Here is a 16,331-nt window from a genome sequence, read left to right on the forward strand (position 1 = left end):
CCTGCGCCCGTGCCTATCGAATCCGACTGGGCGCCGATCATGGAGTTCACCTCCGCATATATCTTTCAGCACTCGCCCTTCGGCGACATACTGAACTCATTAAGGCCTCTCTCCTTGTTAGAATAGTCCTGGCCGAACTATGTCTGGCAGGATTGGGATGCGGATGACGAAGAAATTCACCGCCCACCCACCACCCACTTAGTAGCCACTGTTGACGATTTGATCGACATGCTCGACTTTGACTCCGAAGACATCGACGGTATGGACGACGTTGCAGGAGACGAACAAGAACCACTGCCCACAGGGCACTGGACAGCCACCTCATCATATGATATATATATGGTGGACACGCCCAAAGAAGGCAATGGAGACGAGACAGCGGAGGATGACCCCTCCAAGAAGCAACCCAAGCGCCGACGTCAGCGGCGCCGCTCTAAGTCTCGCCAAGGCAAAAGCGGTGATACCGGCACAGGAGATAATAGCACTCCGGACGGTGCTGAAGATGACAACAATCCCCTCCAGCAAGATTTAGAGTAGGAGGATGGAGAAGCCAGCCCTCCCGAGAGAGCGGAAGATGGAGAGGCGGAGGATGATAATTACATGCCTCCCTCCGAAGACGAGGCAAGCCTCGATGATGACGAATTTGTCATGCCTGAGGATCCCGTCGAGCAAGAGTGCTTCAAGCGCCGGCTTATAGCCACAGCAAATAGCCTTAAGAAAAAGCAACAACAGCTTCAAGCTGATCAAGATTTGCTAGCTGACAGATGGACTGAAGTCCTTGTGGCCGAGGAATATGAACTCGAATGCCCCTCCAAGAGTTACTCAAAGCGCAGGTTGCTACCCCGACAGGAGGAGGAAGCATTTAAACCTACATCTCCAACGTATGACGTGGCTAATCGGCCACCCCTCGTGGCCGCGACAGAGAGGCATTTTAGCCAAAAGCTCAGCCCGCACCCCGATGCCACTCAAATAAAAATCACAAGGCATGGGGAAACACGCTAGAGCTGCGAGACGTATTGGAAGACAAAGAAAAACATGCAAGATCGATCTACGGATCACGAGGCGTGCCACTATGCGAGACGATAACCGTCACGCTGGATACAGTAAAAGTAAATCCGGCTGGGCGGAACACAGTGGACAAGACTCATTTGAGCTGCGTCGCGATATAACGTAGTACAGAGGCGCCGCACACCCCCTATGCTTCACAGACGAAGTAATGGATCACCAAATCCCAGAGGGTTTCAAACCCGTAAATATCAAATCATACGACGGTACAACAGATCCTGCGGTATGGATCGAGGACTTCCTCCTGCACATCCACATGGCCCGCGGTGACGATCTACACGCCATCAAACACCTCCCACTCAAACTCAAAGGACCAACTCTGCATTGGCTCAACAGCCTGCCAGCAGAATCCATTGGCTGTTGGGAAGATCTGGAAGCCGCATTCCTCGACAACTTCCAGGGCACTTATGTGCGACCACCAGATGCCGATGACTTGAGCCACATAATTCAGCAGCCAGAGGAATCGGCCAGGCAATTCTGGACACGGTTCCTTACAAAGAAAAATCAAATCGTCGACTGTCCGGATGCAAAGGCCCTAGGAGCTTTTAAGCACAACATCCGTTACAAGTGGCTCGCCCGGCACCTTGGACAGGAAAAGCCGAAATCTATGGCAGCCCTCATGACACTCATGACCCGCTTTTGCGCGGAGGGGATAGCTGGCTGGCTCGATGCAATAACATATCAAAGAACCATGGTACTTCGGATACCAAGGATAGCAATGGCAAGTCACGTCGCAACAAACACAAGCGCCGCATCAACAGCGACAATACCGAGGATACGGCAGTCAATGCCGTATTCAGAGGCTCTAAACCCGGTCAGCGGAAAAAGCCATTCAAAAGAAGCACTCCGGGCCCGTCCAATTTAGACCGTATACTTGATCGCTCGTGTCAAATACACGGCACCCATCACAAGCCAGCCAACCACACCAATAGGGAATGTTGGGTGTTCAAGCAGGCCAGCAAGTTAAATGCCGAAAACAAAGATAAGGGGTTACATAGCGACGACGAGAAGGAGCCCCGGCCACCAAACACCGGCGGACAGAAGAGGTTCCCCCCACAAGTGCGGATGATGAACATGATATACACAACCCACATCCCCAAGAGGGAGCGGAAACGTGCGCTAAAGGACATATATGCGTTGGAGCCAGTCGCCCCAAAGTTCAACCCATGGTCCTCCTGTCCGATCACCTTCGACCGCAGGGACCACCCCACTAGTATCCGTCATGGCAGATTCGCCACAATGGTCCCAGACCCAATCATCGACGGATTTCACCTCACTCGAGTCATTATGGACGGCGACAGAAGCCTGAACATGCTTTATTAGGACATGGTGCGCAAAATGGGTATAGACCCCTCAAGGATCAAACCCACAAAAATGACATTTAAAGGCGTCATACCAGGTGTAGAGGCCCATTGCACAGGCTCAGTCACACTGGAAGTGGTCTTCGGATCCCCGGATAACTTTCGAAGCGAGGAGTTAATCTTTGATTTAGTCCCGTTCCGTAGTGGCTATCATGCACTGCTCGGGTGAACCGCATTTGCGAGATTCAATGCGGTACCTCATTATGCATACCTCAAGCTCAAGATGCCAGGACCTCGGGGGGTCATCACAGTCAATGGATACACAAAGCGCTCTCTCCGCACGGAGGAGCACACTACGGCCCTCGCAGCAGAAGCACAAAGCAGCCTCTTCAGGCAATCCACCAGTTCGGTGATTAAACACCCGGACACCGTCAAGCGCGCCCGGAGTAATCTGCAACAATACTGCCTAGCACGTTCGGAGCTCGCATAGCAATGCGGCGCCCACCCCAGTCCCAGCCAAACGGCGAAATCCATGCCACACGTACATAACTACGCATTGAAAATACCATGGGAATAGGTGGGGGGCACGACTACGGCACGCCCCAAAACGCGGCTCAGCCGCACTAGGGGCTTCCCACTTTGTTATTTATTTTCTCTTTCAGGACTTTACTCTCTGGAAACCCCGTCCAGCAGTACAATTTTCGGACACACGATACAACAACCAAGGAGGCAGAAAGCTACGTCGCACCATGGAACTCCCAGGTGGTCTCTGATAACGAGTGAAATACCTGCTTTAAATACCATTCCTCAGCTTGCCCTTGGAGGGGACATATCAAATAGTCTTACTTTTTGCTTATCGCACTACTTGTATCATTCTGCTTCGATGCACCTTTTTGAATAAACAATGCATAGCACTAGACTATTACCTCATTCTCTATTCTTTTTTTATATATGTTCATTCATGCCATTCAGCACCCGTACACTCTGGTACGGCCAATACGCCAGGGGCTTAAGCGTACCCCATAATACGGCGTGAGAAGTCCGAACACTTTCGACAGTGCGGCACCCCAAACTTATAGCATTATATGCATCAGCTTCGAATCATGTCTTGGGTCAATAGTTGGGTTTGCCCGGCTCCCATGTTTTGATACCTTACGTTCCGCTATATCGGCTAAGGTAGCACTGGGAGAACTACTGCGATTGTGCCCCGGTTCATCCGGGCAAGCATCTCAGTAGAGAAAACTAAAACTAACTGTCATGATAAGGCGAGAGCTGGTCGCTGTTCGAGAGGTCTCGAGTCCCTAAAGACTTATGCGGCTTAGGGCGAGGAGTCAGCTTTTTCCGGCTTAGGCGTGTATAGCGCCCCGAATTCGGCCTTCCAAATACAAGGGGCTTCGCAAAAATTTAAAAATGTAGACTTCTATGGCTAAGTGTGAGTGATAAAGCATTATAGTCTCATTGCCTTGTTCGTTGTGCTGAGCACCTCCCTCGAAGGACCCAACAATGGGAAAAAGAGTGCTCTGATTTATCCCGAACACCCCAGCACTCGTGGCATGGGGCAGAAGCCGACGACTGGCCATCTCTCAGATTTGATAAACAGCCGCACAGAAGGTAATATTTTAAATTCAAACAAGCGTTGCATAGCGCACATGAACAAGTTTTCATAATACAGGATGACACGAGCAAGTTCATTCAAAAATTACATCCTTCGCACACTCGTCCGCCACAAGACGGGCACCCTTCAGGACACACTCATAATACATTTCAGGGTGGCGATGTTCCTTGCCCTGCGGCAGCCCCTCCTTCACCAACTTCTCGGCATCCATATTGGCCCAGTGCAGCTTCGCACGGGCAAAAGCCCGGCGTGCACCTTCGATGCAGATAGACCACTTTATGACTTCCAGTCGTGGGCAGGCATCCACAAGCCGCCTCACCAGGCCGAAGTAGCTGTTGGGAAGGGAGTCGTCAGGCTACATCCGGACTATAAGGCCCCTCATGGCATGTTCGGCCGCCTTGTGCAGCTCGACCAGTTGCTTCAGCTGGTCGCTCACAGGCATCGGGTGTACGGTCCCAGTATACTGAGATCAGAACAACTTCTCCGTCGAGCTTCCCTCCTCGGCCTGGTAGTACTTTGCGGCATCGGACACACTGTGGGGCAAATCTGCGAATGCTCCTGGAGAGCTTCGGACTCGGGTAAGTAACAAGTAATTTACTTTCACATGCTTGCTTTGCAGAATGAATGCCTTACCCGCCGCTATCTTCCTCATCACCTCAATTTCCTGGAGGGCCTTTTGGGCTTCAGCCTTGGCATGCTTTGTGCTCTGGAGGGCCGCGGCAAGCTCGGACTCTCGCGTCTTCGAGTCAAGCTCCAATGTCTCGTGCTTCTTCATGAGAGCCTGGAGCTCTTGCTGCACCTCGCCCACCCGTGCCTCTTGTTTCTCCCGCTCAGTGCGCTCCTCGGCCGCTTTGTTTTTAGCCTCGGACAGCGCTTGCTTCAGGGTCGCCACTTCGGTCGTGGCCCCTGGCACATCCATGATGATCCTATCATTTTGCAACCATATCTTATATATATATATAGACAAGGTATTACTTACCTTTGTTCTCCTCGAGCTGCCTCTTGGCAAGGCCGAGTTCTTTCTCGGACCGCTCGAGGTTCTGCTTCAGTGCGGCGACCTCCGCAGTTAGTGCGGCAGAGGTCAGCAGCGAAGCCTGCATACGCATATAAACATACTTGTATTAGACTCCTGCAGATATTATTTGATCCTCTATTTGACTTTTCTTTGTGAACACCAAACAGAGCATCAGGGGCTACTGTCTATGCGGTAATATTTTCCTATATTTTAAATACTTACCTCAAAGCCTGTTAGAAGGCTGGCACGGGCTTCAGTCAGTCCGCTCTTGGCGGACTAAACCTTCTTGATCACCGCACTCATAATAGTGCGGTCCTCTTTGTCGATGGAAGCGCCGCGAAGTGCTCCCAGCAGGTTGTCCGGTGCCTCTGGATAGACAGAGATCACCGGCATGGGCGACTTTCCCCTCTTGGCAGGGGGCCGCCTGCCGGAGTCCGGAACCACTGGAAGTTCCGGCACAGTGTTCGGCTAAGGGCCAAACTTGGAGCCCTTGGGAGTCTTGCTCCCTTTGCGCCTGGAGTCCAGACGGTCGCCTTGAGGCGCCTCCAGGACTACCTCCCCCCGGTTCGGTGCCTGAGGGAGTCCTGGATTAGGGGGTCTCCGGACAGCCGGACTATATCCTTTGGCCGGACTGTTGGACTACGAAGATATGAGATTGAAGACTTCGTCCTGTCTCCGGATGGGACTCTCCTTGGCGTGGAAGGCAAGCTAGGCAATATGGATATGTATATCTCCTCCTTTGTAACCGAACTTGTGTAACCCTAGCCCCCTCTGGTGTCTATACAAACCGGAGGGTTTTAGTGCGTAGGACAACATACAATCATACATAGGCTAGCTTCTAGGGTTTAGCCTCTCCGATCTCATGGTAGATCAACTCTTGTACTACTCATATTATCAAGAATAATCAAGCAGGACGTAGGGTTTTACCTCCATCAAGAGGGCCCGAACCTGGGTAAAACATTTGTCCCCTGCCTCCTGTTACCATCCTCCTTAGACGCACAGTTCGGCACCCCCTACCCGAGATCCGCCGGTTTTGACACCGTTAGGCTTGATGGCTCCTTCAATCATCGATAGCGATGCAGTTTAGGGTGAGACTTTTCTCCCAGGACAGATCTTTGTGTTCGGCGGCTTCGAACTGTGGGCCAACTCGCTTGGCCATCTGGAGTAGATCGAGAGTTACGCCCCTGGCCACCAGGTCAGGTTTGGAAGCTTAAATTACGCGGCCGATATCTGCGGAGACTTGATCTTTGACGGATTCGAGCCCCTGCCTAGTGCGCCACACGGTCACGATGAGCATGATTTAGCTCTACCATCGGACAGTGTTCAGGAGATCGCACCGGCAGCCGCTCCGACCCTCAATTCGGAACCAGTTGTGCCATCCATGGACAGGTGGGTAGACCCCGCCACGAAGGCCATAATCTCAGTGGTGATCGAGCCGAATATCGACCTTACCCTTCACGAGAGCCGTGACGCCGAACTACCGGATTCTTCCGCGGCCACGGACTCCGAACCGCCTGCGCCCGTGCCTATCGAATCCGATTGGGCGCCGATCATGAAGTTCACCTCCGCGGATATCCTGCAGCACTCGCCCTTCGGTGACATAATGAACTCATTGAAGTCTCTCTCCCTATCAAGAGAGTCCTCGCCAAACTATGTTCGGCAGGATGGGGATGCAGATGACGAAGAAATTCGCTGCCCACCCACCACCCACTTAGTAGCCACTGTCGACGATCTGACCGACATGCTCGACTTCTACTCTGAAGACATCGATGGTATGGACGACGATGCAGGAGACGAACAGGAACCACTGCCCACAGGGCACTGGACGCCCACTTCGTCATATGATGTATACATGGTGGACACACCCAAAGAAAACGACGACGAGGAACAGAAGGATGCAGCGAAGGTTTGTTCCCTCGAGAAGCAGTCAAAGCGGCGGCGTAAGCACCGCTCCAAATCCCGCCTCGGCAGAAACAGTGATCATATAGACCGAGCGATAGAGCAGGGTGAACCATCGACCGACCACGGCAACACGGAGAATCAAACCGAACAACCCGACCCCGTCGAAGATAATAGTCCGGACGACATCACACCGGACAAGCACCCGAAGCAACAGAATGCCCATCAAAGGCTAGTTGCCACTGCGAGGAGTCTGAAAAAGCAGAAGCAAAGGCTCAGGGCTGCACAAGACACACTCAAAATCAGATGGAGTGAAGTACTCAACACTGCAGCAAAGTACGGCAGTAATCGCCACACCAAGAGCTACCCGAAGCGAAAGTTGCTACCTGAATTCGATGAGGAGGCCTTAGATCCCCCGCAACCAAAAATCAAAACGGCCATCCGGTCGGATAGATGACCTCGTGGCCAACATAGAGCGGCAAACGACGCTGCACATAAGCCAGTACGCGATCCGTGTGAGGGCTCGCATCAAAAGGACGGCGCAACCAGACCCATCTACGGGCCACGCAAGCGTGCTCCAGTATGCAATGCAACACAACAAACAGCCGAACACTACGGTACACCCAAATACAGGGGTGCCGCACACCCCCTATGTTTCACCAATAAGGTGCTGGACCATGAATTTCCAGAGGGATTCAAACCCGTAATCATAGAGGCGTACGACGGAACGACAGACCCTGGGGTCTGGATTGAGGGCTACATCCTCCATATCCACATGGCTCGAGGAGGCGATCTCCACGCCATCAAGTACTTACCCCTCAAGCTCAAAGGGCCAGCTCGGCACTGGCTTAAAAGCCTCCTCGAAAACTCCATTGGAAGCTGGGAAGAGATCGAAGATGCTTTTCGGGAAAATTTTCAAGGGACTTATGTCCGACCACCGGATGCAGACGACTTGAGTCATATAACTCAACAGCCCGGAGAGTCAGCCCGAAAGCTTTGGACATGTTCCTCACTAAAAAGAACCAAATAGTCGACTGTCCAGACGCAGAAGCCTTAGCAGCTTTCAAGCACAGCGTTCGAGACGAATGGCTTGCCAGACACCTCGGCCAAGAAAAGCCGAGAACAATGGCAGCATTAACAAGCTTCATGATCCGCTTTTGCGCGGCGAGGACAGCTGGTTAGCCCGATGCAGCAGCAGTGACCCAAGTACATCCGAAGTCAGGGACAGAAACAGGAAATCACGACGCAGCAAAAACAAGTGCCGGAATAAAGAAGACAGCCCGAAGAGCACGGCGGTAAACGCCGGATTCAGGAGCTCTCGCCCAGGTCAGCTAAAGCCGCCCTCCAAAGGCAACAGAGATGAACTATCCAGCCTAAACAAGATTCTGGACCAAATATGTCAGATCCATAGCACCCCCGATAAACCTGCAAATCATACCCATAGAGAATGTTGGGTCTTCAAGCAGTCCGGCAAGCTCAACGCCACACATAAGGGGCAGGATACACCAAGCGAAGACGAGGGCGAGCCTCGCAAGCAAAGCACTGGGGAGCAGAAGAAATTCCCACCATAAGTCAAAACAGTAAATGTGTTACACGTGACAACGGGGAGAAACAAAGCGGCACTCCTAGAGACACATGCCCCAGGGCCTATCTACGCGGAGTTCTACCACTGGTCGTCCAAACCGATCACCTTCGACCATCGTGATTACTCAGCAAGTATCCGGCGTGCAGGATGGGCTGCCTTGGTATTAGATCCAATAATTGACGGATACCACTTCACACGAGTCCTGATGGATGGCGGCAGCAGTTTAAACCTGATATATTAGGACACAGTCCGCAAAATGAGGATACACCCAACAAAAATTAGCCGCAGCAATACTACCTTTAAAGGAGTAACGCCAGGCCCAGAGGCCCACTGCACGGGCTCCCTGCTACTAGAGGTTATATTCGGCTTTCCCGATAACTTCCGCAGCGAAAATTTAACATTCCACATCGCTCCGTTCCAAAGTGGTTATCAAGCACTACTCCGACGCGAAGCTTTCGCTCGCGTTAACGCAATACCGCATTACGCTTCTCTCATGCTTAAGATGCCCGGTCCATGTGGCATCATTACAGTAAATGGAAATATCGAGCGCTCCTTGCGCGCGGAAGACCGTGCGGCTGCCTTGGCAGCCGCACACTAAACAGCCTCACCAACTAATGCATCTTCCAGGTCGTTAAGACCACGGACACGGTTAGACAAGTCCGGCGTAGATATATGTACTTGACACAGGTTTGATGGCTATACCCCTATTACAATACAAGGGGCTCAACTTGCGCAAACAAGTGGCAATAAAGGCTCAACTTTACTCATCTTGAACTCTATATAGTTTATTTAGTATAACCTACCTTTTTGCACGGCAACTTTTCAACTAAGTTCCTCTCTTTTATAGATGACCATCGTGCTACACCCGTCCAGGACACGGCACAAAAGAGACACAGGCGCAGACGTACATCAGGGACCCATTCCAAGCATTCTTTTTAGATTAAGACCCTGCGTCAACCTTTTTTACTGTCTCTTGTTGATACACATCCCTCGGATTATCAGTACAATTGAGAAGGATGCTAACGTATTGGCATGTGGCCACGTCAGAATATTGCACGTACCTGGACACCAGGGGCTTATTACAAAGGGCTTTGTTTAGGCCCGGTTTACATCATAAAGACCGAATACCTTAGGGAGTGTTCGGCGTCGCGAGTTTGGCCTTATATGCATCAGCTCTGAATCATTTCTTTGGTCAAATGTTGGGTTTGCCCAGCTCCTGTGTTTTGCTGCCTTACGTTCCGCTCTATCGGCTAAGGCGGCACCAGGAGAACTACTACGATTGTGCCATGGTTCATCCGAACAAGCACCTAAGTAGAGAAAGCCGAAAACTGGCTTTCATGATATAGCATGAGACTGTTCAACCACTCGATGACCTAGCGGAATCTTCGGGATTCCTCCGCCTTAACGAAGGGTCGTTTCCCGCCCAGGCATGTACGCGGCCAGAATCCGGATGAGCGCGGAGCCACCAGGGGCTATATAGTAGCCCCACTGTCAAACTCCTCTGGCTAAGTGAAAGTGTTAAAGCATTATAGTCCGGTTGCCTAGTTCGCTGCGCTATCACCTCCTTAATGGACCAAGACGTTGGATCAAGTGTGAACATGCATCTTCTGCGAACACCCCCGCATTATATGCGTGGGGGCTAAAGCCGACGACTGCCATCTTTCAGGTTATATACATATATACATAAACGGCCACACAGGAGGCATCATAGTACTTTCGGGATAAAGTATAAATACAGCCTTGATAAATTCAATAAAACATTGTTTTTCAATGGGAATGCATGTCATTCAAACATAATATTCTTCAAGCACTGAGCCTCTATCGAACGAGCGCCTTCAAGAACATCTTCAAAGTAGTGCTAGGCAGCCACTCGGCCTATAGCCGAACCCTGTGCCGCAATAGTGGTGGCATCCATCTCCGCCCAGTATGTTTTGACACGGGCAAGGGCCATCCGAGCACCTTCTATGCACGCTGATCTCTTTACAGCATCGATGCGCGGCACAACGCCAAGGAATTGTTGCACTAAGCTAAAGTAGCTATTCGGCCTTGGCCCTCCTAGCCACAAATGATCCACAACGGACTTCATGGCCAGTCCGGATAATCTATGGAGCTCGGCCCAACCGGTTAATCGGTCATTTAGCAGCAGCGGACGGACTGGAGCGTGAAACTGTGACCAGAACAGCTTCACCACTTCAGGACCTTCTTGATCCTTGAAGTACTCGGTTGCATCCGCAGCGCTTGCAGCCAAATCCACGTACACGTCCGCGGAACTCCATAGCCGGTCTAGAGGAGCACACTTTGGATCTCCGAACTTAGTCTGCAACAAGAAGGGCTTCCCATACACGATATCTGCACCTTGATTCAGCTCCTCCTTCGTTGCTCTAATTTTGGAGCGGGCTTCCTTGGCAGCCACCCGGGCCTTCTCCAGGTCCGTCACCTTGGCCCGGTTCTCTTCTTCAAGAAGCTGGTAATGGTCAGCAGCATCTTTTAACTCCATGGCCATCTTGGCAATTTTTTCTTTGCTCCCGCAATGTGCGGCCTGTTCGTCCCTTAACTCTTTGGCCACCTTTAAGGCGACCGCATTGCTACTCCTTGCTTGCTCCTTGCCTCGGGCAAGCTCCGCCCGAAGGGTCTCCACGGTGGCAGCTCCATCTGCAGTCACAACATATTAAAGATACTGGCATCATGCTACTCTTATTATGTGACGATCACTAGGAAAAATCACTCACCCTGTGCCTCGTCAAGCCGCTTGTTGACAAGCACGATGTCGGCATCTGCCGCATCTAGCTGCCGCTTTAGTTCGGCAAACCCATCAGTCCAGCTAGCCACCGGAGCTTCAACCACCTGCGCATACAGGCGGTCTGGTTATTACCTGGGACTATGATCCTCTGTTTGCCGCCGTTCTCGACGACAACCAGAGTCTCAGGGGCTACTATCTGCATGGGCATACCTAACGTATGCGGTACTATTAAGGGTATACATTATTTTACATACCTCAAAGCCTTTCAGTAGACTCATAAAAGCTTCGTGCAAACCACTTTTGGTGGATGAAATCCTTTCAATTACCGTACCCATTAGTCTATGATGCTCTTCTAAGATGACAGCTTTCCCCAGAAGATCCTTCAGCGTGTCCGACCGCACACAGTACGGACCCTTGCTGTCGCTCTCCTCAGGAGCCGGATACTGGGGATGCCGGACAGCCAAAGGGTTATCCTTTGGAGATATTGGATCCGGAGATACCCTTCGCGACGACACTTCAAGGTCGCCCGATTCTTGAGCTGGGGAGTCCGGGGGAGGCGTTTCGCTCTCCATCATCTCCGGAGGAAGATCCCCCGAAGATGAACACTGTCGAGAAGGGCTGCGATCCGGGCTACAATTTACAAGCATCGGTTATTGTCTTCGGAAGTAAGGTAGGATATCTTCACTATTAAGTACTTTTTGATTACTTACAGCTCGGTAGAGGGCTGATCCCCGCGCGGACATTGTGCGGCAAGAATACCCTCCGAGGCAGGACCCTCTGGCGGAGATTTCTTCTCCCGTTTGGAAACCTTAGTTTCCGGATCTTCAGAGGTAGTCCTCTTCCTTCCTCGGGGAGAGAGAATGTCAGATTCTTCCCCTTGGTTATCCTCCCTCGCGGAGGCGCTCATTCCCTCGATTGGAATAGGTAGTGATGGAGGCCTGCTTTTGCCCTCTTTATTCCCCCCTTCATCTTTCTTTGAGGGCACTAGACAAGGTGCTGTATCAAGCATCTTTTCCAGCACCGGATTGTCCAAGCCTTCGGGAAGGGGGGCCGAACACCGGATCATCTTCGCCTTTGATATCCAGTCCTGGTTAAAGAGCGATTCTTCAGAATGATGTCATGATAAATAAAAGGACAGTGTGTTCGGCCATGGGATTACTTACTTGGGCAGCGGTGCGGTTGCTGCTTAGGCCCATGTCCTCGGTAGTGTTCGAACACTCTATTTGGGGTCCAAAGAACGATTTGTACATCTACTCATGCGTCAGCCCGAGGAAATTCTGAATAGTGCGTGGTCCTTCCGGGTTGAATTCCCACACGCGGAGGGGCCGGCGTTGCAAGGCTGGACTCGACGAACCAGCATAACTTGCATTACCATAACCAGACTGAAATCTCCCTCGAAGAGATCTCGGATACAGCCCTGCAGTATGGGCACATCCTTGGCTGGACCCCAGCTCAGCCCCCTGCTGATCCATGACATCAGTTGTTGTGGAGGGCCCGAGCGAAAGGTGGGGGCAGATACCCACTTGGCACTTCGGGGAGCTGTGACGTAAAACCACTTCTGTTGCCACAATCCGGACACCTCTGGAAAGGAACCCTTCGGCCATGGAGCGTCAGCAATTTTGCTTATTAGAGCACCTCCGCACGCTGCGTACTACCCCTTGACCATCTTTGGCTTCACATCAAAGGTCTTGAGCCACAGGCCGAAGTGAGGGGTAATGCGGAGGAAGGTCTCACAAACGACAATAAATGACGAGATGTGAAGGAGGGAATCCGGGGCCAGGTCGTGAAAATCCAGCCCGTAATAGAACATAAGACCCCTAACAAAGGGATCCAGAGTGAGGCCTAGTCCTCGAAGGAAGTGGGAGACGAACACAACGCTCTCGTTGGGTTCGGGAGTAGGGATGACCTGCCCTCGGGCGGGCAGCCTATGCGAGATTTCGGCGGTCAGGTATCTGGCCTCCATTAACTTCTTGATGTCCTCCTCCGTGACGGAGGAAGGCATCCACCGGCCTTGAAGGCTAGATCCGGACATGTTTGAAGGTCCGAAACATCTGACCTAGGCTTTGGGTGTTAGAACTCGAGGCGGGGGAAGGATTCAATTGAGCACGGGAGGGAAAAAAGTAAAAGCCTTGTCCCTTTATAAAGAGGGTGAATATCAAGCATCCTCCTCATGGCCGTTTGGGACTTGCCTAAGATCTAGGAGTCCTAGGCACGGTTGGGTTACCCACGTCTGTACTGATGAGAATCCCATAACAAAGGGAACACGATCTCTGCTTTGACAAGACGTGTCAAGAAACCGCCTCGCGTTATGTGTGGGGCTGGTTAAAGAAAAACGGTTCAAATAATTACCAGGCCGTGGCGTGATGTCATGCTGCCAAAACATGTCAGTAGATTAGATTTGTGGAAATATTATTCTCTCTACGGTGGTATGTGGAACTTATTTTGCAGGGTCGAACACTATCCTTGCATTCAAACTCTTCCGTGGTGTATTCGGAGGAGGAACCCGCCTTGCAATGCAGAAGACAACACTACGCGCCGGACTCATCGTCATTGAAGCCTGGTTCAGGGGCTACTAAGGGAGTCCTAGATTAGGGGGCCTCCGGACAGCCGGACTATTCCTTTGGCCAGACTGTTGGACTATGAAGATACGAGATTGAAGACTTCGTCCTGTGTTCGGATGGGACTCTCCTTGGCGTGGAAGGCAAGCTAGGCAATACGGATATGTATATCTCCTCCTTTGTAACCGACCTTGTGTAACCCTAGCCCCCTCCGGTGTCTATATAAACCAAAGGGTTTTAGTCCGTAGGACAACATACAATTATACCATAGTCTAGCTTCTAGGGTTTAGCCTCTCCGATCTCGTGGTAGATCAACTCTTGTACTACTCATATTATCAAGAATAATCAAGCACGACGTAGGGTTTTACCTCCATCAAGAGGGCCCGAACCTGAGTAAAACATCGTGTCCCCTGCCTCCTGTTACCATCCTCCTTAGACGCACAGTTCGGGACCCCCTACCCGAGATTCACCGGTTTTGACACCGACAGTGCCCCTTGAGACAATACCTCCACATCGTTCATAGGGAAAAGAGAGGAGGCGGTTGGAAGTGACTCTCTATTCATATCCGACGAGTCCAAGGAACCGTCCGATGAGGATACGTCGATACGGGCTCGGGGCGGACTGCATGATCATATTCGACGTTAGGAGAAGCAGTGCAATAAAAGTATGCTATGAGTTACTCTGGTATCCAAATACTTACGACTTCGCTAGGGGCTTGGCCCTGAGTAACCACTCGTCTTCCCTGTCGGCGGCGGTGGTGGAACAGTCCGGAAGGAGAGTCCTTCCCTTATTGGACCCTCCCGGCTCCCCGATTGGGGCGGCCTTCCTTTTCCTGTCTCCCCCGGCTAGACGGGGAGAACCGTCATCTTCCTCCTCCTCGTTTTCACGGGAGGAGTGCATCTCGGAGTTATTGGACGATGAGTCCGATACCACCTGGCGCCGGGAACTCTTTCGGGTTCACATGGCCTTCTTCTTGATCTTCTTCTCCGGCACCTCATAAGGAGCCGGAGTCCGCATCTCCGTCAGGAGAGCGTCTGTAGGGTTTTCGGGCAGAGGGGCCGGACAGTCAATCTGCTCCGATGTCTCCACCCAGTCCTGTCAAAGGCATGGGAGCTCAGACCCCGCACATGGCTAAACTATGAAAAATAAATACCCTACGAGGTATACAGAACTTGCCGGATTCGCAGGGCGCGTCGCGCTTAGCCCACGGTCCTCGGTAAGGGGAGGGGGGACCTCGACGCCCTTGAACAGCACCTTACAGATGTCCTTATGCGTCGTGTCGAAGAGCTCACGTAGAGTCTAGTGCTGGGCTGGGTCGAACTCCCATAAGTTGAAAGACCGTCGTTGACACGGGAGGATCCGGCGGAAGAGCATGACCTGGACTATGTTGACAAGCTTGAGTTTCTTGCCTATCATGTTCCGGATACACTTCTGGAGTCCGTCCAGCTCCACCGATGAGCCCCAGGACAGGCCCTTCTCCTTCTAGGAAGTGAGCCGCGTGGGGATTCCAGATCGAAACTCGGGGGACGCCACCCAGTTGGTGTCAGGTGGCTCAGTGATGTAGAACCACCCCGATTGCCACCCCTTTATGGTCTCCACGTAGGATCCCTCGAGCCATGTAACGTTGGGCATTTTGCCCACCATGGCTCGGCCGCATTCCGCTTGTTGGCCTCCTACTACCTTCGGTTTGACATTGAAGGTCTTCAGCCACAGGCCGAAGTGTGGCCGGACGCGGAGGGAAGCCTCGCACACGACAATGAAAGCCGAGATGTTGAGGATGAAATTCAGAGCTAGATCATGGAAGTCCAGTCCATAATAGAACATAAGGCCGTGAATGAATGGATGGAGGGGAAACCCCAGTCCGTAGACGAAGTGGGTGAGGAAAACCACCCTTTCGTAAGGTTCCGCGGTAGGGACGATCTGCCCCGTGGCTGGCAGCCGGTGTGCAATATCCGCGGCTAAGTATCCGGTCCCGCGCAGCTTTTTGATGTCTCCCTCTGTAACGGAGGAGACCATCCACTTGCCTCCCGCTTTGGACATGTTTGGAGAGGGTTGAGGAGAAGGATGTGGACTTGGGCGCTGGAGCTCGAGTGCACGAGAATGGATGAGCAAGGAGGAAGAAGGCGTGGGTAGAAAAAGGTGAACCCTTATCCCTTTATAAGGGCGGACGAAACTATGCGCCCCCACCAGCCTGGTAAAACTCGCTTATCCCCCAAGCGCCATAATTGATGGCGCGGTTGGCTTACCCATGTCCGTATTGATGGGAATCCCATAATAAGGGAACACGATCTCTGGTTCGACAAGCGTGCCAAGGAAACCGCCTCGCCAAACACGCTGAGGTTGGTTGTGAAAAACGATTCGAATGGTGACCTGGCTGTGGTGTGATGTCACACTGCAGAATGTGTCGACATATTAGATTTGTGAAAATATTATTCTCTCTACGGTTATATGTGGAACTTGTTTTGCAGAGCCGGACATGATCCTCGTGTTCAAAATCTTCTATGAAGTATTTGGAGGAGGAACCCGCCTTGCAATGCCGAAGATAATCTGCGC

This window comes from Triticum urartu, chromosome 7A, assembly GCF_056163025.1.
Source record: "Triticum urartu cultivar PI428250 chromosome 7A, HENAU_Tu73, whole genome shotgun sequence".
NCBI classification, from domain to species: Eukaryota; Viridiplantae; Streptophyta; class Magnoliopsida; order Poales; family Poaceae; genus Triticum; species Triticum urartu.